The 27,912-nt window shown below is 42.0% G+C and overlaps 1 long non-coding RNA gene across 2 annotated transcripts; it reads left to right on the top strand.

Annotated features, from left to right (window-relative positions):
- Positions 1-435: 435 nt before the first annotated feature.
- Positions 436-27,015, top strand: LOC104003811 (uncharacterized). 2 transcript variants are annotated; one of them, XR_001712792.3, is made up of 4 exons: positions 436-1,652; positions 3,643-3,949; positions 24,743-24,998; positions 26,486-27,015. It is a non-coding gene; the product is annotated as an uncharacterized LOC104003811 (long non-coding RNA). The 2 variants fall into 2 exon arrangements; XR_676571.3 differs by lacking the exons at positions 436-1,652; positions 3,643-3,949 and having other exon boundaries at positions 21,156-24,998.
- Positions 27,016-27,912: the final 897 nt, after the last annotated feature.

Below are 27,912 nucleotides of genomic sequence, written 5' to 3'. Positions count from 1 at the left end.
GCCACAGCCTCCCCGACGAGCGCCGCCCCCTGCTCCACGGCGCCCAGTCCCATCCACCGCCCAAGGGCTGAGGAGTGCCGGCGCACGGCGCGGGACTGGCAGGCTGCTCCACCTGCAGCCCCGGTGCAGGATCCACTGGGTGAAGCCAGCTGGGCTCCTGAGTCTGGTGGGGACTTGCAGAACCTTTACGTCTAGCTAAGGGATTGTAAATGCACCAATCAGCACCCTGTGTCTAGCTCAGGGTTTGTGAATGCACCAATCGACACTCTGTATCTAACTACTCTGGTGGGGCCTTGGAGAACCTTTGGGTCTAGCTCAGGGATTGTAAACGCACCAATCAGCGCCCTTTCAAAACAGACCACTCGGGTCTACCAATCAGCAGGATGTGGGTGGGGCCAGATAAGAGAATAAAAGCCGGCTGTCCGAGCTAGCAGTGGCAACCTGCTGGCGTCCCCTTTCACGCTGTGGAAGCTTTGTTCTTTCGCTCTTTGCAATTAAATGTTGCTTATTGCTAACTCTTTGGGTCCGCACTGCTTTTTTGAGCTGTAACACCGCGAAGGTTTGCAGCTTCACTCCTGAAGCTAGCGAGACCACGAGCCCACCGGGAGGGATGAACAACTCCAGATGGGCCGTCTTAAGAGCTGCGACACTCACTGCGAAGGTCTGCGGCTTCACTCCTGAGCCAGCGAGACCACGAACCCACCCGAAGGAAGAAACTCCGAACATGTCCGAACATCAGAAGGAACAAACGCCAGACGCACCACCTTAAGAGCTGTAACACTCACTGCAAGGATCCGTGGCTTCATTCTTGAAGTCGGTGAGACCAAGAACCCACCAATTCCGGACACAGTTAAGTAGAGGGGCCTCTGGACACAAAGGTGGGGCCCCTGGGGTGCAAAAGGGGAGCTCCTGGGGTCACATATAATCGGCCCTTGCCCGGGCCCCAGGCAGTGCCTTCCTCCTCGCGTCCTGCCCCAGTTCCCTGCTGCAGACCAATAACTACCCTTCTTCCAAACATTGGCTGATCAGGAACATCTGGCAGATTAACGAAATGACACGGGAGTGGTGAAATCTCAGAGCAAGTTCCTAGGTGTCAGAGTTCCTAAGCTTTCTCTCCTTAAATGCCCTTTCTGCTGTGCTAGGGGCCTTTACACTCAGAAGTTAAGTCTAAACACTAAGATGTGTTTGTGAATTCTGAACTTCCTTTTCCTGGAACACGTAGGTGTGCATTACAACTTCACTCCAGCAGCCACGCCTTCCTTTGGTTATTCATGTAGCCACCTTATCCTGCACAGGTCTGTGGCAGGCCGTGAGACGGTGACCAGAGAAGCAGTCAGCACTCACGGCCCCTGCCCTTTCAGAGTTTACGCTTGCTTGGAAGCCTCCAGGATGGGGATAAGCACAAGACATTTATGCTGGATTTCATCCAGGAAGCACTGGTGGAAGGAAGAGAAAGCAACCCACACAGCAAGGTTCAGGAGAAGATTCCCATGAAGGACAACTGGGGTTCAACCCCATCCAGCAGGTGACATGGAGCCGGCCTCGGAGGTGTCCTCACCGTGGGACACTGGCATCTGAGCTACCTCAGGGCGTAGCCGGCCGATGTTCCCAGCCTCCCCCTGGGCACAGCCAGCCCAGGCCAAGTGGTCTAGGTAAGCAGCCCAGAAAGGGGACACAGGTGAGGTTGGGACAGCACCTTCCAGGGGGTTAGGTGGACAGCAGGATCAAGAAAACACACAGCAAGCACCATGGTGGGGTGGGGACCGAGGGGTGACAAAGGCTGAGGATGGAATCGCAGATGAGTTTTGAGGCATTTGATATCTAGCATTTCCTTTTGATTCTTTTAAAGTTTTCATCTCTCTGCTTACATTTACATGTCATTTACTTTTTTCATTAGAGCCCATAACAATGACTCACAGATATTTTAAGTTCCTTTTTTGATAATTTTCAAATCTTTGTTATATCTGAGCCTTGTTCTGTGTTTTTCTCTTGCCTTTTAATTTTTTGTTAGAAGCCAGACATGCTGCATCAGGTAATAAAAACGGAGGCAATTAGGCTTTTGGTGTGAGGTTTTATATTAATCTGGCCAGGAGTTAGACTGTGTGTAACGATTGCTGTCGTTGTATATCCGAGGGGCTTTAGTTTTGTGTTTTTCCCCATTTTCTTCGGGTTTTCCTATGAACTTCTTATGTAAGAATCTGTATCTTACAGCTGTCTGGGTTGTTATCCACTGTTACTATCCTGGAACCCTATTGACATGGTGGTAAGGGGAAGATTCTGTAATTTTTTTTTTTTTTTTTTTTTTTTGAGATGGAGTCCCACTCTGTCGCCAGGCTGGAGTGCAGTGGTGCGATCTTGGCTCAATGCAATCTCCGACTCCCTGGTTCAAGCGATTCTCCTGCCTCAGCCTCATGAGTAGCTGGGACTACAGGCTCATGCCACCATGCCCAGCTAAGTTTTGTATTTTTAGTAGAGACGGGGTTTCACTATCTTGGCCAGGATGGTCTCTATCTCTTGACCTTGTGATCTGCCCATCTCGGTCTCCTAAAGTCCTGGGATTACAGGCATGAGCCACCACGCCCGGCCGAAAGGTGAAGACAGAGAATCATGACCAAGATTGGTTTACCTGAGACTAAAACCGCTGGCGCCTGTAACAGCAGGGCCACTTTAATGCTTTCCCCTTTCTAAAACACTTTTCTCTGATCTTTACGGCAAAGGAAATTTTGGCGGCTTTTTGTCTCTCCTTACATGAGAGATGAAAGCTACAGGGGGCTTGAGCGGGCCAGTCGCTCTTCCTCCAGGTCAGACAAGGGGAAACTGTTGGAAGTCATGGCTTTGTTAAGGAGAATTTTCTGGTCATCTTTCAAAATGGTTCTTTTCCCCTCCCCTTTCTAAAACACTTTTCTCTGATCTTTATGGCAAGAACCTGCTGGGTTTTCAGCAGGTGAAATACATGAGCCTGTTGCAGTCTCCCTAAGACTGGGCCCCAAGAGTTTTTAAGTCTCAGGCTAGTCCACACTCAGTCTCTGGCAATTTGTCAAAATTAGCGTTAAAGTGGCTCTACCAGTTACAGGCATCAGTGGTTTTAGTCTCAGGTAAACTAATCGTGGCTATGATGCTCTGTCTTCACCTTTCTCTACAAACTTCAGAGAGGCTGGTTTGCTCTGTGATCTCAATTATCTGATGGATCTAGGTAAAGTCATTGAGGTTCAGTCTGTTCAGTGTTTTCCCTGATGTGACGATGAGAGGGGGTGACTTCCGTGCTGTTTCCATATTGAGGCTGAAACAGGAAGTCTCTTATTCCTTCCATTATAGTTTCTCAGTTGTTGTTACTAGAATACAGGAGTGGACTTGAATTTTGTATGTTAATGGAACAGGCTCTGAAGCCAGGCAGTCTGGATTTATACCCCAGCTCCTCCACCTGTTAGCTGTAATACTTCAAGCAACTTAAGTACTACACTTAGGTTCAGTGTTCTTCTGTATAAAACAGAAATAATAGTAGCTACTTCATAAGGTTGTTATGAAAGGAGAACAAAGCAGAATGTTTAGAGCACATAGAGCAATGCCTCTGTCTTATTGCACAGAGCAGCCTTGACATAACTAACTCCATCTTAGAAAAGGACTCTATTTTATATTTCATAGGACACTTTGCCAGCAAGGACAAGATGATTTGCTTAATTAAAAAAAAAAAAAAGAAAGACTGCATCCAGCCAGATAAGGAGATAAACAAGCACGCTCCTCCACTATCAGTCCTCACCAGGGGACTCTGTGGTCATAAACAGCTCAAAACTGCGGTCTTAACAGACTCAGTCTTGCTGTCACTCATGATAAGAACCCAGCATTGGCTACCAAAGGCTCTGCCACATCAAAGACTCTTCCTTGCAGGACCAAAGGACTGCCTGGCCCAGACCAGGAGATTCTTTTTGGCTTCGTTGCTCTCCCTGGACTGGTTTGTTAAATCTTTTTTCTATCTCTATTCTCTTGATGTTAAATGTTACTTTTTGTCTCTTTGTGGAATGTTTAATCTATAACATTTATGTATTAAGTATACTATTATGTATGGTTTGCAATATTGACTGACATTGTGGAAGGACACACATGTGCGTAGACCTGGTTATCTCTAACCTTGCACTGCTCGTGAGACTTAGCAACCCTTTGATAAATATTATCTACTATTAGTGATGGAGACAGGAGGTAGCCAAGGGTCCCCTGCGAAACCCTGCCTTCAAACCTAAAATAGCCTGAAGTTTAAAAAACCAGACAGCCAGTCCTGGATGAAGCCCACCCTTTCCTGACTAATTCCTTTTTTTTTTTTTTTCTCTCTGTCTCTGTTGCCCAGGCTGGAGTGCATTAGTGCAATCTTGGCTTACTGCAACCTCCACCTCCTGGGTTCAAGCAATTCTCCTGCCTCACCCTCCTGAGTAGCTAGGATTACAGGTGTGTGCCACAATGCCTGGCTAATTTTTGTATTTTTAGTAGGGACAGCGTTTCACTATGTTGGCCAGGCTGGTCTTGAACTCCTGACCTGAAGTGATTCGCCCACCTCAGCCTCCAAAAGTGCTGGAATTACAGGCATGAGCCACCGTGCCCGGCCCTGACTGATTCTGTCAGAATAATGCCGACCTGCACACTGGGAGGACGGGGTGGGACCTCAGGAATTTGGTGCCATTTGCAGTGGGCAGGAGCCTGGCCTTTTCTGTTCGTGTGTGGTAACCTGGGATTCAATCTGTGAAATGGGGGCCTGTTAACAGAAACTCCTCTCGATTTGCTCATAATTTTTTCCTTTTTGCCCAAGAAATCCTACTCCTTACCCTTCCATGTGTCCATCAGCCTAATCTTTCCTGGTTGTGTGACAAGAACCCATTTTTTTTTTCCTACAGCAATAGTATTATGTTATTTTACTATAATTATCCCAAATGTTGCTATCTCTCTTTTGAAACATGTTCATGAAAGATATTGTCTTAGTTTTTGGCTGCTATAACAAAATGCCATAGACTGAGTGGCTTAATAACAAACATTGATTGCTCAAAGTTTCTGGAGGCCAGGAGGCCAAGGTCAAGGTGCTGGCAGATTCAGTGTATGGTGACAGCCCCTTTCTTGGTTTGCAGACAGCCGTCTTCTTGTATCTTCATATGATGAAGAAAGGGAAACTTGTGTCTCTTTGTCTCCTTATAAGGGCACCAATCCCATTCATGAAGCCTCCACACCTATGACCTAATTACCTCCCAAAGGTCCCATTTCCAAATACCACATTGGGGATTTAGGCTTCTATATATGGATTTTAGGGAAACATAAATACCCCATTCATAGCCAATATCATTCACACATCATAGAATTTACTCATTTAATGTGTAAAATTCAATACTTTTTAGTGTATTTAGCTTTGTACAATCATACAATAATCTGTGCTTTTTTTTTTTTTTTTAACATTTTAGTCCCTACTGAAAGGAATTCATATCCATTTGCAGTCAATTCCCATTCTCCCTAACTTCCCCTAGTCCCCAGCAATCACTTAATGTACTCTCTGTGTCTGTAGATTTACCTATTCTGGAAATTTCATGTAAATGGACTCATACAATATATGGTCTCGTGTGACTTGCCTCTTGCATTTAGCGTAATGTTTTCAGGGTTCATCAACATTGTAGCATGCATCAGTACATCCTTCCTTTTTATTGCCAAGTAGTATTTCATTGTATGCCAAAATTTCCCCATTTGGACATTTGGATTGCTTCCAATTTTTTCTTTTTTTCTTTTTTTTTTTTTTTTATTTGAGACGGAGTCTTGCTCTGTTGCCCAGGCTGGAGTGCAGTGGCGCGATCTCGGCTCACCACAAGCTCCGCCTCCCAGGTTCATGCCATTCTCCTGCCTCAGCCTCCCGAGTAGCTGGGACTACAGGTGCCTGCCACCACGCCCAGCTAATTTTTTGTATTTTTAGTAGAGACAGGATTTCACCATGTTAGCCAGAATGATCTCGATCTCCTGACCTCTTGATCCGCCCGCCTCAGCCTCCCAAAGTGCTGGGATTACAGGCGTGAGCCGCCGCACCTGGCCATGCCGGGCTTTTTTTTTTTTTTTTTTTTTTTAATTTTTAGTACAGATGGGGTTTCACCGTGTTAGCCGGGATGGTCTCGATCTTCTGACCTTGTGATCCACCTGCCTCAGCCTTCCAAAGTGCTGGGATTACAGGTGTGAGCCACTGCGCCCGGCCTCCAAGCTTTTTTTGACTATTGTAAATAATGCTGTTAAAAATTTTCTACAAGTTTTTGTGGGAATATATGTTTTCATTTCTCTTGTGTATATACCTAGATGTGATATTGCTGGGCCATATGTACAAGTTTTTGTGCAAGTTTTGTGGGAAGATAGGTTTTCATTTTTCTTGCGTGTGTACCTAGATGTAATATTGCTGGGTTGTATGTTTAACCATTTGAAGAACTACCAGACTGTTTTCCCAATATAGTAATGTTGAGCATCTGTTATTCTGCTAATGGGCCATTTCTGTGTATTCTTGGGAAAACTGTTGATTGAAATCCCTTTCTTGTTTTAAAAATTGAGTTATGTTGTTAAGTTCTAAGTGTTTTCTATATATTTTAGAACAAGTCCCTTATTAGATACATGGTTAGCAAATATCTGATAGGTTGTCTTTTCACTTTCTTAATGGTATTGTTTGAAGTAAGTTTTAAAATTTGATAAAATGTATCTAACTTTTCCTTTTGTTACTTGTGATCTTGATGTAATATTTAAAAAACTATTAAGTAACCAAGATCACAACGATTTAATTCTATGCTTTCTTAGAGTTTTATGGTTTTAGCTTTTACACCTAGGTCTTTGATACATTTTCAGTTGATTTTGGTGTGCAGTAGGAGTCTAACATCATTCTTTTGCATGTAGATGTCAAGTCTCTCAGTACCATTTGTTGAAAATCTTATTTTCCCCATTGATTTTTCTTGGGATTGTTTTCGGTAATCAATTGACCACAAATCTGAGTGCTTATGTCTGGACTTTCAATTCTGTTCCTTTGACCTACACATTCATGTTTATGTCAGTATCACAGTCTTGATTACTGTGCTTTGCAGTTAATTTTTAAAATTGGAAAGTGTGAGATCTCCAACTTTGTTGCTTTTTCAAGATTATTTTGGCTATTATGGGTTCCTTGAATTTACATATGAATTTTAAGTTCAGCTTTTAAATTTCTGCAAAAATGCTAGCTAGGATTTTTATGGGGATTGTGTTGAGCCATTAGATCAATTTGAAGAGTATGACTATCTTAACAATATTGTCTCAATCACGATGTCTTTCCAGTTATTTAGGTTTGCTTTAATTTATGTCATTGATGTTTTATAGTTTTCAGTGTGAAAGTCTTACACTTTGGTTAAATTTGTTCCTATTTTATTCTTTTTGCTACTATTGAAAATAGATTGCTTTATTTTTGGATTATTCATTACAAATGTATAGAAATGCACTTAATTTTGTGTATTGATCTTGCATCCTGCAATCTTGCTGAGCTGGTTTATTAGTTTTAATAGTTTTATGGTGGATTCTCTAGAGTTTTCTTCATTCAAATTGTGTCATCTGTTCATATATATATATATATAGTTTTACTCTTTCTTTTCCGATTTGGATGACTTTTATTTCTTTTTCTGGCCTAATTAGGTATGTAGTATTTCTTCTACCATGTGAAATAGAATTGATTAGAGCAAATGCTTTTTGTGTGTGTGTATCTATTGAGATAATATTGTGACTTTGTTTCTCTTTTTTTAATATGGTGTGTTACAGTGATTGATTTTCAGATATTAAATCAACCTTGCATTCCTGGGATAATCTTACTTGATCTTGTTGTCCGTATATATGTTTTTTTTCACATGGTGCTGGATTAATTTGCTAGCATTGTGTTGAGAATTTCTGCATTTATAGTCATAAGGCTAACTGGTTTTTTAGTATTCTTTTCTTGTAATGTATCGTTTTGGTATCAGGATAGCACTAGCCACATAGGGTAAGTTGAGATGTAGTCCCTGTTCTTCTATATTTTGAAAGAGTTTATGAAGGATTGGCATTAATTCTTCTTAGAATGTTTGGTAGAATTCACCAGTGAAGCCATATGAGCCTGGAATATTTGTTGTGGGGAGGTTTTAATTATGAACCAACGATATCTAAGAGACATGTACAAACCACTCCACCCAACAGCAGTGAAATACACATTCTTTTCAAGAGCATCTGGAAAATCCTCTGATCATATGCTAGGCCATAAAACAAGCTTCCATAAACGTTAAGGAACTGAAATTATACAAAGTATCTCCAATTGGAATAGAATGGAATTAGAAATCAATAACAGCAAGAAATTTTGAAAATTTACAAATATGTAGATGTTAAATGACACACTTTTAAGTAACTGATGTGTCAAGAAGAAATTACAGTTAAATTTGAAAAGCTCTGTGGTAGATACAAATAAAGACACAAATGTACCAAAACTTCTGTGATGCAGATAATGCAGTGCTCAGAGGGAACTTTATAGCTGTATACTCATACATTAAAAAAGAAGACACATTTCAAACCGAGGACTTAAAAATTCAATTAAATAGAATGGATTCTTTTAAGAAGATTAACAAAATCAACAAAAATTAGTGAGCAAGAAAGTATAGAGAAGGCTCAAGTTACTGAAATCAGGAATAAAGGAACATTGCTATTGACCTTATGGGAAAAAGGGGGATTATTGGGGGATACCGTGAACAAGTGTGTGCTAACAAATCTGATGACTTAGATGAAATGGACGAATGTCTAAAAAAACATAAACTGTTGAAACTGACTCAAAAATACAAAATATGAATATACTTACAGAAAGTAAAATAATAGAATTAGCATTAAAAAATACAAAGAAAAGCCTAGGCACAGATGACTTCTCTGTGAATTCTACCAAAAAATTTAAAGAAGTAATACCAATGCATCACAAACTCTTTCAGAAAATGCAAGAGGAAGGAATACAGTCTAATGCCTTCTATTAGGCCAGTATTACCCTGACTTCAAAACCAGAGAAAGACATAAAAAAAAAAAGAGACTAATGTAGCTTGTAAATACAGACACAGAAATCTTAACAAAATGTCAGGAAACCAAACTCAGCAATAGATAAAGAGGAATAGAGATCATGACCAAGTGGGATTTTTTTTCCCAGGAATTTCAGAAAATCAATTAATGTAACACAAGATGTCAACAGAATAAAAGATAGCAAGCAAAACCCATACGATCATCTTGACACATAAAAAGCATTTGACAAAAATTGAACACCTTTGCATTAAAAAAAACCCCTTAACAAAGTAGGATGAGAAGGTCAATTCTTCAACCTCTTAAAAAGCATCTGTGAAAAAATCCATTGCTAACACCGTAATGGTGAAAGATAAAATGCTTTTCTCCTCAGTTCAGAAACAAGACAAGGATGTCTGCTCTCACTGCCTCTATTCAACATTGTACTGGAAGTTCTTTCCAGGGCAGTTAGTAATTTAAATAAATAAATGGCATCTAGATTGTAAGTAAAGAATTAAAACTATCTAATTTGCAGATACCTTGACCTTGTACACAGAAAACCATAAGATTTAACCAAAACACTGTTAACCTAATAAGTGTGTTCACCAAGGTTATAAGAGGTAAAATCAATAACATTCCAAAAAGGAAACTATGAAAGATAATTCCATTAAAAATACCATGGAAAAAAAATACTCAGAAATAATTTTAACAAAATAAGCACAAAGCATACTATGAAAACTACAAAACATTTTGAATAATTAAAGATCTAAATAACTGGAAAGACATCCATGTTCATGGGTAGAAAGCATTAATATTGTTAAGATGGCTACACTCCCCAAATTGTTCTGCATTTTCAACACAATCTCCATAATAATCCCAGCAGGCTTTTTTACAGCTATAGACAAGCTGATCCGGAAATCTATATGTAAAATCAAGGGACTTGGGGTGGCCAAAACAGTCTTGATAAAAGAACAACTCCAGCCTCAGCAACATAGGAAGACTCTGTCTCTTTAAAAAAAAAAAAAAAAAAAAATGCCAGGCATGGTGGCACATACCTGTGGTCCCAACTACCTGTGAGGCTGAGGTGGGAGGATTACTTGAGCTTGGGAGATTGAGGCTGCAGTGAGCTGTGAACACACCACTGGACTCCAGCCTGGACAGCAGAGTGAGATCCTGTCTCAAAACAAAGAGGACGACAAAGTTGAATAACTCACACCTTCCAGTTTCAAAACTTACTACAAAGTTACTATAATTCAGACAGGGTGGTACTGGCATAAGGATAGATAGGCATCAGTAGACTAGAACTGAGAGTCCAGAAATAACCCCATATATATGGTTAATTGATTTCTGAAGAGGGTGCCAAGACAATTCAGTGGGAGAAAGAATAGTCTTTTTCAACAAATGGTGCTGAGACAATTGTGTATCCACATGCAAAAAAATGAAGTTAGACCCCTACCTCACAACATATACAAAAATTAACTCAAAATGTAGCACATAAAAAATTAGCTCTTAAACATAATAGCTAAAACTATAACACTCTTAGTGAAAAATAGGCATACATCTTTATGATATTCAATTAGGCAATTATTTCTTAGATATTACATCAAAAACATAAGCAACAAAATAAAAATAGGTTAATTGGCCATCATCAAAATTACAAACTTGTGTGCTCCAAAGGACACCATCAAGAAAATTGAGGCTGGGTGTGGTGGCTCACTCCCAGCACTTTGGGAGGCTGAGGTAAGAGCATCACTTGAGGCCAGGAGTTTGAGATTAGCCTGGACAACATAGTGAGATCCTGTTTCTACAAAAAATTTAAAAATCATCCAGGCATGGTAGTGCAGACCCGTATTCCTAGCTACTCAGGAGACTGAGGTGGGAGGCCATTTGAGTCCAAGAATTCAAGGCTGCAGTGAGCAATGATTGCACCACTGTACTCCAGCCTGGGCAACAGAGTGAGACCCTGTCCCAAAAAGAAAAGAAAAAAAAAGGAAATTTAAAAGAAAATTAAACTGGCTCATACCTGTAATCCTAGCACTTTGGGAGGCCGAGGTTGGCGGATTGCCTGAGCTCAGGAGTTCGAGACCAGCCTGGACAATGCGGTGAAACCCCGTCTCTACTAAAATACAAAAAATTGGCCGGGCGTGGGAGCGTGCGCCTGTAGTCCCAGCTACTCGGGGGGCTGAGGCAGGAGAATTGCTTGAACCCAGGAGGCGGAGGTTGCAGTGAGCCAAGATCATGCCACTGCACTCCAGCCTGGGTGACAGAGCAAGACTGTCTCCAAAAAAAAAAAAAAAAAAAAAATTAAACAACTAAAAGACAATCCATAGAATGAAAGACAATGTTTGTAAATCGTATATCAAATAAGGGACTTGTATCCAGGATATATAAAGAACTCTTGCAACTCAGTAATAAACAGACAATGTCCCAGTTAAAAAATGGACGAGGATTCTGTAATAACAGACATTGTTCCCCAAGAGGATAAACAAATGGTCATTCAGTGCACAGAAAGCTGCCCAGCATCTGCAGCCATCAGATAAATGCAAATCAAAATCACAATGAGTTACCTCTTCAAACCCACTAGGATGGCTATAGTAGAAAAAACAATTACAAGTGTTGGAGGCAATGTGGAAGGATTAGAACCTGTGTACACTGCTGGAAGGATTACAAAATGGAGCAGGAGACAATGTGGAAGGATTCTAACCCTTGCACATGGCTGGTAGGATTATAAAATGGAGCGGCTTCTTTGGAAAACAGTCATGCATTTTCTCAGAGTATAAACATGGAATTGTTCCATGACCCAGAAATGCACTCCCAAGTATATTCCCAGGAGCCACAAAAATGCATGTTCAGAAAACAACTTGTACACAAATGTTCATAACATCATTATTCATAATAGCCACAAAAGGAGAAACAACTCACACGTAAAAAGAATGTGTTATATTCCCACAATGGAATTTTATTTGTTAATACAAAGGGATGAAGTATTGCTATAGGCTGCAGGTGGATAAATGTTATAAACATTATGCTAAGTGGAAGAAGTAAGACACAAAAGGCCAAGAGTTCTATGATTTCATTTAAAAAAAATGTCCAGAATAGGCAAATCCGTAGAGACAGAAAGTAGATGAGTTGCTGCCAGTGGCAGGTGGAAGGGAGGAATGCAGAGAGGAGGCACATGGGAGCTGGCTTTCTGCTCGCCATGATGAAAATGTTCTCAGGTTGATTGTGGTGATGGCTGCACAACTCTGAATATTCTAAAACCACTGAATTGTTCACTTTACCAAAGGGAATTGTGTATACTACGTAAGTTATTTCTCCAGGAAGTCTCCATAAAGGTGTTATGTATTTAAAAAAAAATTATATGGTTCCCAAGTTATGAAGACTTTTGGCCCTTCCTTCCCCACATTTGTATTTCCTTAATTTTTCTTTCTTCCTTTTCTGCTTGTCAAAGACCTAATACAGATAGAATAGAAGCAGTGAACAGCAGCCTCCTCGCCTGGTTGCCAACGTTAATGAAATGGCTTCTGGAGTTTGCTGACGGGTTCTGAAAGTCTTGATCACATCAAAAAAGTTACTTTCTATTCTTTGCTAAGCATTTTTTATCCTGAATGGGTATTGGGTTTTATCGAATGCCATTTTGTATCTATTTAGGAGATATGTGTTCCTTTATATTCTGTTACTTTTGTGTATCACAATAATAGATTTTTCTGATGTTGAACTGTTTTAGAATTCCTGTGTAAAACCCTATTTGGTAATGATCTCCAATGCTGGATACGAGTTGTTGGTATCTTTTTTTTTTGTATATCTGTATATATTTTTATGCAAGATTACAGCACGATTTTCTTTTCTTCCACTATCTTGTCCACTTTAGATGTCTAAGCTGGATAGACTTCCTTCCTTTAAAAAATGTCTTTAAAAATTTTCATCCAGTAAAATTTACTCTTATTGTCTAGAACTATGAGTCTCGGCAGATGGATAGTCATTTAAACATTACAGTAAAGATATCTTTACAGAAGGGTTGCAACATCTCCCAGATTCCTTTATGCTGTCTTTTGTGATCATCTCCCTCCCTGCACAGGTCAGAACGATCTGTTCTCTATCCTAACAGCTGTGTTTTTTCAGGCGTCAGACACATTGAATGGCACTCTCTGTAGCCTCTTGCATCAGGCATCTTGTACTTAGCATAATGGATTTGAGAGTCACATTTGTGTGACTCAAGAGCCTAACATTTTTTATGGCTGGGACTATTCCATTGCATGAAGGTTAGCTGACTTAAGTGAGGTGGCTTCTGAAGCTTGCTGCAGGTTCCTGATAGTCTTGAGGGGGTCAGAGAAGTGATCGTTGTGTCTTTACCTGTTCATCTGTTGAAGAGCATTTGGGTTGTTCTCAGCTTGGAGGTGCTATCAAGGCACATGTTCACATTTTTGTGTGACTGCAAGTTAATTCCTTCTGATACCAAGGGAATGGGATTTCTGGGTCCTTTGGTATGTGTACGTCGGGGCTTTATAAGAAACTGCCAACTCCTTTCCCTCGTGACCATGCCGTTTGCATTCCCACAGCAACGCATGGGAGATCCAGCTGCTTCCTCTGCATCCTAAGTGGCACTCGCTATTGCAGGTTTTATTTTTTCTGTTGGTTTAAGTTTCAGTTTCACTCTTAGTTTTTGTGATTTTAGTGGGTGTGGTATTATCTTACTGTGGCTTTAATTTGCTTTTCCCCAATGACCCACAATGTCGCGCACCTTTCCACATGCTTTCACATCCATATATCTTGTCTAGTAAAATGCCTGCTTAATTTTTTGGCCTATTTTTAAATTGGAGCATTGTTTTCTTATTGCTGAGTCCTGATAGTGCTTTATATATTGTAGATATAAGTCTTTCCTGAGATGTGTGAATTGCCAGTATTTTCTCCAAGTCTATGGCTTGTCTTTCCGCCTCCTGTGTCTTGCACAGAGCAAAAGTTTTTCATTTTTGTGGAGTCTCGTTTATTTATTTATTTTTGTTAGGAATTGTGCTCTTGGTGTTCTGTCTAAAAATTCTTTGCCTAAAACAAGATCACAGGAGTTTCTCCTCTGATTTCTTTTAGGAATGTTATAGTTTACATTTTACGTTTAAGTCTATGTTCCATTTTTAGTTACTCTTTGCAAAAAGTACAAGGTATCGGCCAAGGTCTCCCTCTGTGCTCCTCTCAGTTCTCTGGCCTATGGATGTCCAATTGCTGAAAACACTATTTTTTCTCCATTGAATTGGCTTTGCACCATTGTCAAAAATCAGTTTACCATATTTCTGTGAGTCGGTTTCTGGACTCTCTCTTCTTTCATTGATTTTACATGTCTATCCCTTTGCCGATACCACATTGTCCTCATTATTGTAGCTTTACAGTAAGTCTTGACATCAGTGTGATTTTACTTTGTTCTTTCTTCCCCCACAATTGATTTGGCTATTCTAGTTCCTTTGCTGTTTCATTGACTAGACCTATTTTATTTACTCATTTATTTATTTATTTTTTGAGACAGAGTCTTGCTCTGTCACGCAGGCTAGAGTGCAGTGGTGTGATCTCGGCTCACTGCAACCTCTGCCTCCAAGGTTCAAGTGAATCTTCCACCTCAGCCTCCCAAGTAGCTAGGACCACAGGTGTGCACCACCACACCCGGCTAATTTTTTTTGTATTTTTAGTAGAGACGGGGTTTCACCATGTTGGCCAGGCTGGTCTCAAACTCCTGACCTCAAGTGATCTGCCCACCTTGGCCTCCCAAAGTGCTGGCATTACAGGCATAAGCCACCACGCCTGGCCTTTCCTTTGCCATTTCATATAAATTCCAAATTCTTATTAATCTTTATTTGTTTGATATATTAATTTCTTATAGACTTAAAAACACTCTCATTGTAATTACGGCTTTGGAAAATTCTCCTGCAAGTTCATGGTTTTTGGTTTCTTTTGGTTTATTTTTGGCTTCCTTTTTTTAGTATGCAAGGTTTGCTTTGAAATCCTATTGAAGCTTTTTGCCTTAAATTATATTCTCTCTGTGTCTTTGCTACATCCCTTCCTATATGTAGTAGTTTTCATATATATATTCCATCTCTTTATTTTCAACTTTTCTGCTTGATTTCTTTTCAGATGTGTTTCTTGTAGTTAGGAATTAGTAACATTTAAAAATCCAATAAAACCTTCTTCAAGGCTGCCATGTCCATCACAAGCCCAGAGTGCCAGGGCCTTGGGGGAAGAAACTGGGAGGGGCTCAGGGCACCCTTGGGACCTTCAGACTCACTGCCCAGGGTGCCTCAAGTCTCTGCTCCACACACTCTGGCACAGTGCTCCTCAGCCTCCCCAGCTGTGGCTCAGCCAGGGCTAAGTGAGGCGTGGGACCCTGCCCCAGAGGGTGCAATTGGTGAGCCCTGTTGCATCCATGTGGGGCTGATTCTGTAGGCACCCAGTGCATGAGCTGTGGAGCCGGGGCTGCCTCTACCCAGATGTCAAAAGATGTTGTAACTGCCCGGTGGGTTTACCTTGCCCGCTGCCTAGACAGAGCCAATTTATGAAGATGGGAAATTGCAATGGAGAAAGAGTAATCGTTGCAGATCCGGCTGTGCGGGAGACCGGAGTTTTATTATTACTCAAATCAGTTTCCCCAAGCATTCGGGGATCAGAGTTTTTAAAGATAATTTGGCAGGTAGGGGCTTGGAAAGTGGGGAGTGCTGATTGGTCAGGTTGGAGATGGAATCACAGGGGCTTGAAGTGAATTTCTCTTGCTGTTTTCTGTTCCCGGGTGTGATGGCAGAAATGATTGGGCCACATTACTGGTCTGGGTGATGTCAGCTGATCCATCCAGTGCAAGGTCTGCAAAATATCTAAAGCACTGATCTTAGGTTTTACAATAGTGATGTTATCCCCAGGAGCAATTTGGGGAGGTTCAGACTCTTGGAGCCAGAGGCTGCATGATCCCTAAACTGTAATTTCTAATTTTGTAGCTAATTTGTTAGTCCTGCAAAGGCAGCAGGGTCCCCAGGCAAGAAGGGGGTCTTTTTGGGAAAGGGTTATATCAGTTTTGTTTCAGAGTCAAACCATGAACCGAATTCCTTCCCAAAGTTAGTTCAGCCTATGTCCAGGAATGAACAAGGACAGCTTAAAGGTTGGAAGCAAGATGGGGTAGGTTAGGTGTGATTTCTTTCACTGTCATTATTTCCTCAGTTATAATTTTGCAAAGGTGGTTTCAAAGTGTCGGATAGCTGTGGGGTCCAGGCTCAGACCTGCTGCAAGGCTGGGGTCACCCAAGAGAGCCCCCACAAGGGCAATTCCCAGCAAAGCTGTGGGGTGAGGCTGTCAGGAGCCTTGGATGCCCAAACCTCACCCCCGTGTGTCCAGAAGGTGGGGCATGAAATCAAAGATGACTGTCAAGATTGAATATTTGTCTTGTTGGGTGTTAGACTTACTTAAGGCCTGTTATCTCTGTCTTCTTGCCTGTGTGTCCATTTTGTAATAGAATTGTCTGCACTGCGCCCGTCCCACAGTGTGTTTGAAGGCTCATAACTTGTTTGATTTCACAGATTCACAGCTGGAGGAGAATTCGCCTCAGGACAAATCATGCTTTGAGTCTCATCCATATGTTTAGACATGTATCCATATGTTTAGATATGTATCCATATGTTTAGACACGTATCTCTATGTTTAGACATGTATCCATATGTTTAGACACATATCCGTATGTTTAGACATGTATCCGTATGTTTAGACATGTATCCATATGTTTAGACATGTATCCATATGTTTAGACATGTATCCATATGTTTAGACATGTATCCATATGTTTGGACTAAGACTTTAAAGTTGATACTGGAACAAGTTAAGACTTTTTGGGGCTATTGAGATGAAATGAATGTATTTTGTACGTGATAAGAACATGAATTTTGGGAGGACAATAACAGAATGCTATGGTTTGAATGTGTCCCCTCCAAAATTCAACTGTTGTCAATGTAATAGTATTAGGAGGTGGGCCTTTAGGAGATGATGAGGCCATGAGGGCTCCTCCCCACCATGAGTAGGATTAAGGCCCTTAAAAAAAAAAGGCTTCAGGCCGGGCACGGTGGCTCACGCCTATAATCCCAGCACTTTGGGAAGCTGAGGCAGGTGGATCACGAGGTCAGGAGTTCAAGACCAGCCTGACCAACATGGTGAAACTGCGTCTCTACTAAAAATACAAAAATTAGCCAGGCCTGGTGGTGCGTGCCTGTAATCCCAGCTACTCAGGAGGCTGAGGCAGGAGAATTGCTTGAACCTGGGAGACAGAGGTTGCAGTGAGCGCCACTGCACTCTAGCCTGGGTGACAAGAGCAAAACTCCATCTCCAAGAAAAAAAAAAAAGAGGCTTTATGCAGCATTCACCTTCTGTGCTGCAAGGACACAGCATTCCTTCCCTCTGGAAGATGCAGCAACAAGGCGCCGTCTTGGAAGCAGAGAGAAGCCCTCCCAGACACCAAACCTACTAGTGCTTCCATCTTGGATTTCCCAGCCTCCAGAACTGTAAGAAAACAAATTTTTCTTCTTTATGTATTACCAGACTGTGATATCCTGTTATAGTAGCACAAATAGGTAGTGACAAATATTTTTTGACTTTTATTCCATGATTCTAGTCCTTTTGCACTTATTGTGATTACATCCTTGCTTAGACTTAGGTCCTGCTTACCCATGTTTTTAGCATGTCACCCTTTTCACTTCTCTTTCTTCTTGACTTGCGCTGCATTAACTGTACTTCCTAAATTTCTTTTTTGCTTTATTGGTTTGGAATTTATATGTTGTAATTATACTGTTGTAGTGGTTTTTCTCTACATTTTCAAACATTAAATATTTAACTCTATATACATTTTTCTCATGAAATCCAAGTACTTCAACATAGGTGTCTATTTCTTCAAGTCCATAGTCCATGAACTTCTGAAAATCAGAGGTTCTATGTAAATGTGCTAACGAGGAGTTTATTTCCCCATATTTGAAAAGCAAAATATTTGTAAGGCATTCCACATCAATCCAAAACTCTCAACCAATTTCCTAGAGTGTTTCCAAAACAGAAAAATGCCTAGATAAAACTAAAAACAGAGCATATTAGGATATAAAATGTTTAAGTATCAGTTCCAGATCACCAACACTTATTATGGTTGTTAGCAAACCATTGCTTTGCAGGCAGCAATATATCCAGTTTACAAGCTGTTCTGCAAACATTATCTTTGCCACACAGCATGGCAAATAAAAACGAAAGCAGATACACTTTTTAGAAAAACACAGACTGCAATGGACTGAATTTTTGTGACTCTCTAAAATTCATATGTGAACCCCTAATCCCAGTGCCGTGGTTTTGGTAAGTGGGGTCTTTGAGAAGTAACAGGTCATGAGGTGGATGGACGCCCTTGTAAGAAGAGATCAGAGAGTGAGCCAGCTGTCTTTTCCACCATGTGAGGGTGCATAGGGATGTTGATAGTCTGCCACCAGGAAGGGGCCTCACCAGAATCAGACCATGCTGGTACCTTGACCCCAGGCTTCTCAGCCTCTGTAACTGTGGGATATGAGTGTTTGTTGCTTAAGCCGCTCAGCCTATGGCACCTTGTTATAGCAGCCCAATCTAAGACATAGACTAAAATGATAATAAAACCCAAAGCAAATTCCTGTAATGAAATGGGGCTCTCCAAGTAGAGAAGGGATATTTGTACCTCAAAGTCAGCTGAGAAGGGAGAGGGCTGAAAAGAGGAGGCAGTTTCTGTGTGTCCTGGTGGTGGAGGAGGAGGGGGAGAGGACCTGGGTGAGAGAGAATTGTTTTGGGCATTTGTCAGACTCACAAGGCCTGGGAACGGCTCACCATGGTTTGGTGGCTGCTCTGAGGAGGGGGTCTGACAAATCTTCAGAGGAGCTACTCAATACTCTTGGGTGAAACACTTGCAAGATGCAGTCTTCCTCTTTGTCTTGATGTTTACTTTCATAAATTCATTTACATGAGGTTTTAGGAGACATCGGGCTGTTTCTTTTCTTCCTCCATTTGAAGCTTCTCAACCTATCCCAGGCACATTCAGGGCTAATATTTAACCCAGCACTGGCGTGGCCTCATGGAATAATGCCTCCCTTGGGTCCAGCAACATCCCACATGCACTTCCCCACCCTAAGATTCATGAGCTTTTCAAAATGTTTACATGTGCAATTCTGCCAATATTATTTGGAATAGAACCTGAGACTTTCTCTACATTGTTTTGTTTAAAATGTTGAATTGAGTCTTTGGGACATAGATATAAATGTTTTCCACATAAATAGTTGGACATATTGCATTGAGAACTACTTAAGCTCCATGAAGTTAGCGTATTAAACTCAAGAAGGGGTCTCCTGGGGAAGCATCACGGAAGAAGACTTGCTTCAGGGGATGCTCCTGTTTCTGTCTTTTCCTACAGCATGACCTGGACTGCAGCAGAATTTACCAACCACTATACCATCCTGCTATCACCCTTTCTGTTCCTGTTATCTGCAATTCTGTTTTGCTTAAAAACACTTCAAAACTGCTATTATTATTTCAAAAGTCAATATTTAATTACATTCATCAATCTATAAATCATCAATATCTAAGCTTACTCTTACATGTGATATGCTATGAGCCCTCTCTGGGTGTACTTTTCCTCTTGAATCCTTTCACAGTTCTTAGAGCAAGCATCTTTGGTGGTAAGCAAGTTATTTTAGCCCTTGCAAGTTTTTATTTTTTTTCTTGAGTAATTGTTTATATTGGTATAAATTATAGGTTAATAATTATTTTTCCTCAGTCTTTTGAAGGCATTATTTCATTTCTGCTGATCTTTATCATTATGGATAAATCTACTACCCATCTAATTCATGATCCTTTATAGGAATCTGTCTTTTCTGTCTTGTAGCTTTTAACATTTTCTCTTTTTATCTTGCTATTGTGTAGCTTCACTACTGTCTCTACATGTGAGGTTTGTTTGGTTTGTTTGTTTATTCTGTTCTTTACCTCTACTGCAGTTTTGAACTGAGGACTCCTGTTGACATGGTTTGGCTGTGTCCCCACCCAAATCTCATCTTGAATTGTAGCTCCCACAGTTCCCACATGTTGTGGGAGGGACCCAGTGGAAGGTAATTGAATCATGGGGGCAGGTCTATCCCCTGCTATTCTCATGATAGTGAACAAGTCTCATGAGATATGATGGTTTTATAAAGGGGAGTTTCCCTGCACAAGTTTTCTTCTCTTGTCTGCTGCCATGTGAGATGTGCCTTTCACCTTCTGTCATGATTGTGAGGCCTCCCCAGCCATGTAGAACTGTGAGTCCATTAAACCCCTTTCTTCTGTAAATTTCCCAGTCTTGAGTATGTCTTTATCAGCAGCGTGAAAACAGACTAATACACCTGTTTTTCTCTGAATCTGCAAAAAATAAATTACTAGCTTTTCATATAGACCTTCTCTATTTTGTTGTGAAATTGTTATTTCAGAGATATAGGACCTCCTTGACTATTCTCCACCTCTGATCTGCTTGTGAGTGTGTGTGTGTAGATGTGGAGATAAACACACCTCAAGCAGCCTAAGAAGCCATCAATAGAAGGAGGAACCATTATTTTCATGCACCACTAAGAAATAAAGGTGCCACAGACAAGGAGTTTAGTAGAAGACCCCTACATAAGGTGAGGACCCCAAAGGGCTGCAGGCTTGCTGTAAGAAGAAATGAGAAATAAACCCACTGTGAGCAAAAGGCAGAAAAAAAACCTCTCACAATCTGTCCTGAGGTTTTAACCTCCAAACTTTACACACTCAGATTTACAGTTTAAATGTAAATCTTAACTATAGATTTTAATGTTAAATGACCTTAGGTCAGTAATACTTCCAAGTGACTGGCAGGGCAAATGAAGATTCTCTTTGGAAGATGTCTCCAGTCTAGACCAAGAGTGGTTGTAAGTCACCTTCAGTTGTAAGGTGTGCTCCAATTTCAGATATATTAAAATGAGAAAATGGAATCAATGAAGTGCAGTGTACATGTGTGCATGCATGCACACATCCATATTTATCTACAGAAGTCAGTTTGTCGCCCTATGCAGTATTCCAGGTGAGTTTCTCAATATTGTCTCCAATTCACTAATTCTCTCTTTAACCCTGTTCTGCCTAAAATGTGTTCCTGTTATCACGTATTTTCTTTGGCTGTATTTTTAATTTCTTAGTTTTCTAATTGTTTATTTTAAAGAAATGTTTTTTGTTATTTCTTATGTGCCTGTTCTATTTTTCTATAGTTTCTTGTGCTTTTAAAAGCACATTCTCCCTCCTTCACCTCTGTTATCTCTTTAAACACCCTAAACATAATTATTTTTGTTGTAGACAAATTGTCCCCATGCAATTAATTTTGTCTGGAGTTATTTCATGTTCTGAGTACTGATTTTGTTATTTATCGTTCTGAGCACTGGAACACACTCCTGTGTTGTTGGACAGGGGAGTATTTGGCTTTTCTTTCTGCACTCCATTTTTCTTCTTCTCTGTTTTTCCTTCCTTCTAGAACAGCTTTGCCGTTGTCCCCAGTGACCCTCAGGGCTCCCAGTGCTGCACCAGGTACTACATGGCTCTCCTTTCCTCACAGCATCTCCCATTGCTTTTACCTGGGCTGTCAGCTTCTCAGTGGGTCCCACAGATTCTTCCTTCTCTATGTCTTTTTTCTCACTTATTTTTTCATTTGTTCAACAAATAACTTTGAGCACTTACAATGTACCAGACTCTGTCCCATTTTGTCTCCTTCTTTTAATGATCTGTTTTATGGAAATTGATTATATTCTATAATGTGTTGTTTATACTAGTTTTAATGAGTTCTGTTTTCATTTACAAGGAAGTGAGTGTAATGGTACATATTTGTCTGAAGAATTCTTCTTGCTCCTCTCACCATAAATGGATTACTGTATTTTCCAGGAATCATCGGCCTTCTATAATAATACTATTCCTCACTTCTGTATAGCACTTTGCAATCCACAAATGTTTCTTATCCATCAACTCAGTTGACCAGTTGTGATATGAAATAGATAGGACATATGTTGGTCCTGTTTTACCAGGGGTACGCCTGCAGCTCAGAGAGGTTAAGTCTCCTCCAGGGCCACCAGCCAGTAAGAAGCAGAGTGGAACCACACCTGAAACCAAATCTCATGATTCAGATACCTGAGTTAGACTCTTCAGATGGGCCTTAGAATATGTTCTGGGCAAGGGTCACATCTTATGTCCTGGTATCAGTCATTGTACCTAGCACACTACTGGGCATGGCATGTATTTGCATAAATTATTTGATGAAGGCTGTCTGGGAGAAAGCTGATTTTGCACATTTCAGACAGGGGCTGTGGCTGAACTCATTCTGTTGGGACACTGAGTGCCCGGCTGACCCCTGAGGGGCACCAGCCCACAGGACCTGCAGGAAGGTCTGCACCTGCAGAAGTATGTGAGGGAGACCGGGCTGCCTGTGGGTTCCTCATTCTTTAACTAAGGAGGATTTATGACCCAGCCGCAGTGATGGGAATTCAAGACCTCTCAACATGTTCACATTCAAAAAATCAGTAGGTATCGATTCACATTACTGAGTTGACTGAAGGCAGAGGCAGTATTTATTCCGAGTTGTGTTCCTGATGTAATAGTACTTAGATTACAATATTTTCTGTAATTACTTAGAAATGACAATGCATACTGGGTTAGTGATAAATCAGAGGCAATTTAAATAATGTCATCAGGAATCGAGCATAAATTCTGTGGATCTCATCTCAGCCAATGAGCCATTGCTTTGAAGGGTGAACAGTGTCTCTGACAGCCAGCATTGCCCAGGGGAGGTGGGGTGCTGAGGGCCCTAGCTCTGACTCTGGCCTGTGGCGGCCTGTCATCTCATCCCGGCAGCTCTGGGTGCAGCTGGCAAGCTCTGGCTGGAGCCTGCAGTACAGATCATGCCAAGGGTGCAGTGGAGGCAGGACTGCGGGATAGACATGACTCCGGGCAGCAGCAGGTGAGGGAGGAGAGCGCTCAGCCAGGTGATCTGTGACTCATGAAGGTGCAAGCAGCTAAGCCTCCCTGCTGGTGCCCAGGCTCCATTTGTGCCTCTCTTCTGCTCCTTCCCTCACTGCTGCAGGCTCTGAGTAATCTGCACACTTTTGCAGGGTCCTTGGAGTCACCTCTTAAAAGAGTGCCATTTCTTCAAAAGCTATTAGGGCACAGAGGTGCACAAGATTGGTTCTGGAGCCCCGTGGGAATCTTGCTCAGGGGCGATAGTTCCGTTTAGGGCTGAGGTCGTGCTGGCTGAGTGGTCTGATTCCAGCTGCTGGAAGCTGGAAGTGGGGTGTGGAAGGAGGCTGTGGTCACTGAGCCCCAATCATGTGACAGGCACTCCACTGGCTGCCCTCTTCATGATGTTGATTGAAATCATCTGCTCACTAATAACAGAAACAAACTTGGGTCCTTGGGTCAGAGTAAAGGAAAAGTAGGAGGCAGTTATGGGGTTTGTGGAGTATCCTACGTGGCGAGGGCAGGAATGTGGATGGGACCTCAGGAAGGGATGGGATCAGAATCAGAAGTGACCAAAGTCTCCATCCATCTCCCTGCTCTTCCTGCACACCAGGTTCTATTCCTCCTTCTACTGAGGTTTTTTGCCTCTGTTCCCCTGTGGCCTCCTGTGGCTCCTGATCCTATAGGTACAAGTCCAGCCTCTGGGAGATATGAACCTGTTCCTGGGCTCAATTCCACATCCTTTGGGAAGGGTGAGCGGCTCACCCAGCACTACTGGAGTAGTGTCAGGTACAAAATGATGACCTTTGTCCCATCAGCGTGGACCAGTTGCCAGCTAAGAGGGTTCATGTCAGTGTGTTATCCTGAGCCTGTGAGGTGGTTTTCTTATGGGTGTTACCAATGAACATCAGAGAGCTGATTGCCATGCCCAAGGCGAGACTAGTAATGCCTCAGCGGGTGTTAACTCATGGCTACTGGGCCCAGGGAACGTGCTGTATCAGCCACGCTCTTCCTCTCCCTGTTATTGCTCTCTGTTCTAGTTGGAGAAAATGGCACAAGCAAAGAGCTAGAGGTAAGCAGGCTGGCACAGAGGGAAGCGTGTTAGGAAGTGTGTTGATGGCGTGCTGGTTGGGTAGGGAGGAGCCCTGGCCCTGCTGGTGGGACTATGAGAATGAAGATGACAGCGTTCAGCACAGTAATAGGATGGGATGGGGGAGGGGGCGTGGGCACCCTGGAGAGGGAAATAAGGTGGAAAATGAAGACAAGGACCCAGAGCAAGAACACAGCATTCAATAATGAACGAGTGTGTTAGTCCTTTCTCACACTGCTATAAAGAACTATCGGACTGGGCAATTTATGAAGAAAAGTTTAATTGACTCACAGTTCTGCAGGCTTAACAGGAAGCATGATTGGGAGGCCTCAGGAAAGTTACAATCATGGTGGAAGGCAAGGGGGAAGCACAAACCTTCTTCACACGGTGGCAGGACAGAGACAGCACATGAGGAGGAAAGTGCCACATCCCTTTAAACCATTGGATCTCATGAGAACTCACTACCACCAGAACAGCAAGGGGAACTCCACCCCCATGATCCAAGTCCCTCCCACCAAGTCCCTCCCCCAGCATTAGGGATTACAATTCAACATGAGATTTGGGTGGGGACACAGAGCCAAACCATATCAACAAATAAGAATTTATTTTATTTTTGCACCAAAGAGCCCAGTTTGGTTCCTTTCTTCATCCCACTAGCGAACACTCTGTGTGGCTTCCCTCATAAATGCCCCCCAGGACTCAGAATTCTCACCCCAAAGGATTTGAGACCGAGTCTGCAAGACACGGATCGTCCAGATGAGTGTTTTCCTCTTTTCTCCGCGGCACTGAGGGGCTGAGAAGCATTTGGAGATCTCATACAACTCTCAATTTCCCACCACAGCCCTGGCCCCCACTCAGCATGACCCAAAAAAGGAGCAAAAAGCAAGAAAGCTCAAGGACCCTCAGAATCAAGGTAAATTTTCTTTCTAAATAACTTAAGAATTTTTTTCCCTCTAGTGCTTGAATTTTCTAAGCTGTACTTGATATTTTTAAGACGTTAAAATGACTCTGATTTTGAATCAACCTCGTTGGTCTTGCAAAGAAAATAACTGTGCTTTGAATGGAGAATAAACAAGTTGGGAAGGGAGAGTGAGGAGATCTTCAGCTCCTTCTGGGACGCAGACCCCACCTCCCCCTGCACACTCCATGCTCAGGTGCATCTGGAGGTGGAAAGACCCGGGGTCAAATGACAGCTCTGCCTCTTGAGACTGTGTGACCTTTGGTGAGTGACCTCGCATTTCTGGGCCTTGGTTTTCTCAATAAAAATAAAAAAGAGAGATAAATAGGTCTACGTGGAAGAATGCTTGGAATGAAATGGAATAACATATGCAAAATAGCTGTGCACTTCTGAAAGTCCTCTATAAATGTACTCTCCTGAGGCATGACACTGATAATTACTGTTGCTAGTTATTCTCTCAACCTACTGTGTGCAAATCCCCTGTGCTTCGTGCCAGAGGAAGGAATTGGGTTGAAATTGTCTACTTGCAAAATGTATAATATTTTTCTTTCAGGCTTGTTCTGTCAAACAAAATCACTATTCAGTACCTGGGACATTACAATAATACATTTTAATGAAAGCAATTAATTTGAAATGATTGCTTTGTTGTAAGTAGAATGAAAAAAATCATTATAAATTGGCAAATGGAAGAGAAAAATGTTTTTATATAAGTACTTAGGAGAGACATATTGAGGCCATGAATATTTCTAAAATAAGAGAACATAAAACTTGAATTTGTAAAGTTGTTTTCTTAATTTGGAGGGCTGTTTCAACTTGTTTCCAAATGAAAATAAAAGAACCAAGTTCTGCAGCTTGTGCAAATGTATGGGGAAATCAATGCAGGCTTTTTTCTTCTTCTTCTTTTATTTTTTTATTTTTATTTTTTGAGACAGAGTCTCTGTTACCCAGGCTGAAGTACAGTGATGTGATCTCAGCTCACTGCCACCTCCGCCTCCCAGGTTCAAGCGATTCTCCTGCCTCAACCTCCTGAGTAGCTGGGATTACAGGCATGTGCCACCACGCCCAGCTAATTTTTGCATTTTTAGTAGAGACGGGTTTTTGCCATGTTGGCCAGGCTGGTCTCAAACTCCTGACCTCAGGTGATCCGCCTGCCTCAGCCTCCCAAAGTGCTGGGATTACAGGCATGGCCCACCACGCCCGGCTAATTGTTGTATTTTTAGTGGAGATGGGGTTTCACCATGTTGGCCAGGCTGCTCTCGAACTCCTGACCTCAGGTGATCTACCACCCTTGGCCTCCCAAAGTGCTGAGATTATAGGCATGAACCACTGCGCCCAACCTTCTTCTTCTTTGTTTTTTTAAAAAAAAAACAAAAAACTGTTTTCCAATAGGGTTTAACGACATGAGCTCATTGGGGGCTTCAAGTGTTTATTGTTTGGTTTAGTTTTGCAGAAAGACACAAAGCTGAAGACCAGAGGTGCAACTGAGGGAACACACCCTGTAAGACTGCCTCCCGGACACACCACTGCAGCCAGTGAATTGCACTGTTTAGACTTTGACTTCAGGGTCAGGGTGAGCTGATGAGACTGGCCCCTTGATGAGGTAAGAGGCCACCAAGGAGTGAGAGCAGCTGAGTTTGAGCCCTGCCTCTGCCGTCTGTAACTCTCTCATCTTGAGCAGGTCCAGCCCCAGTGTGGGCCTCAGATCTCCCATCCTTGAGATGAGAGAATTCAAATCTAGCTCCGGCTCTGCAGCCCACGCCCTTCCCCTGCATTGCATGGCATCCGATAGGCTTGAAGAAGGCGTGAATGACATTCAAAGGCCACATCATCTAAGTCGCACTCCTCTCCCATCCCTTCCCTTGTTGTCCTTTACATGATTCCCATTCATCTTTCTTCTCTTGGGCCCAGGGGTGTGCTGGTGAATGTTTAACAGCCACTCCATGAAAAAATAAAATGGTCTTGATTGATGGCATTTGCTGATTTCCTTGGTGTAAACACTCCCACCATGGGCTGTTCCAAGCAACCACAGTGATGCTGCTGAATGCTGATCCTGGAAGAGTCGGTGCAAGCTGGTTCCGGCATAGCGCTGGCTAGGTTGCTCCAGGGTAGGGGCACTGGCTGCCTGCTGGCTAAATGTGAAATCGGATGAGATCGTTATCAGCTAATATTCATTGTGTGCTTATTGTGAGCCAGGCTGTTTGCTCAGAGCTTTGCATAGGTTGTCTCCTTGAATCATCAACACAGTCCTAGGATTCAGTCCCTCGGTACAGGTGGTTATGTAACCAGCCCAAGGCCACGCAGCCACAAGGAGGAGGAGTTGAACTGGCCATGGCGCTTGAGTTCATAGCCCATGCTTTTAGGCAATATGCTATCCTAGATTTCAGCCTTGCTGCTTTCTGCTCTTGAAAGCCTGCAGAAAAATGCCTCGAGACATAAAGCAAGTCCATTTGCGCTTGGTTCCTTTATTTTGAGCTTATTTATCAAATCTTCTGATGATCCTCATGCATCTCTTTATTGCACCTGGCCTATTAATACATATATTGGTAAACATACTTTGGTGATATTTATCGTCACTAAGAACTCACAGATTTATACCATTTAGTGTTCTGTGTTTTGTTTTTGGGTAGGCCTCATTAACAGGGTAGAGTTCAGACATATGGGTCTTACGTAAAAAAAGTGACTTTGTAACAGCTTTTTTTTTTTTTTTTTTTTTTTTTTTGTGATTAGGGAAAGAAACAGCCTTAAGTAAAGGGAGCTATTTGGAGCAGAGAGGTTTTTTAATTAGGGTGATATTCCAGAGCTGAGTGACAGCATTTCTTGAATAACAGAAGCCTGGAGAGCTCTCCCTTGGAAGGGCATTGCCATACAC

Source organism: Pan troglodytes, chromosome 23 (genome assembly GCF_028858775.2).
Source record: "Pan troglodytes isolate AG18354 chromosome 23, NHGRI_mPanTro3-v2.0_pri, whole genome shotgun sequence".
Classification (NCBI taxonomy): domain Eukaryota; kingdom Metazoa; phylum Chordata; class Mammalia; order Primates; family Hominidae; genus Pan; species Pan troglodytes.
Note: the sequence above shows the minus strand (reverse complement) of the source record. Positions and strands in the feature narration are given on the sequence as shown.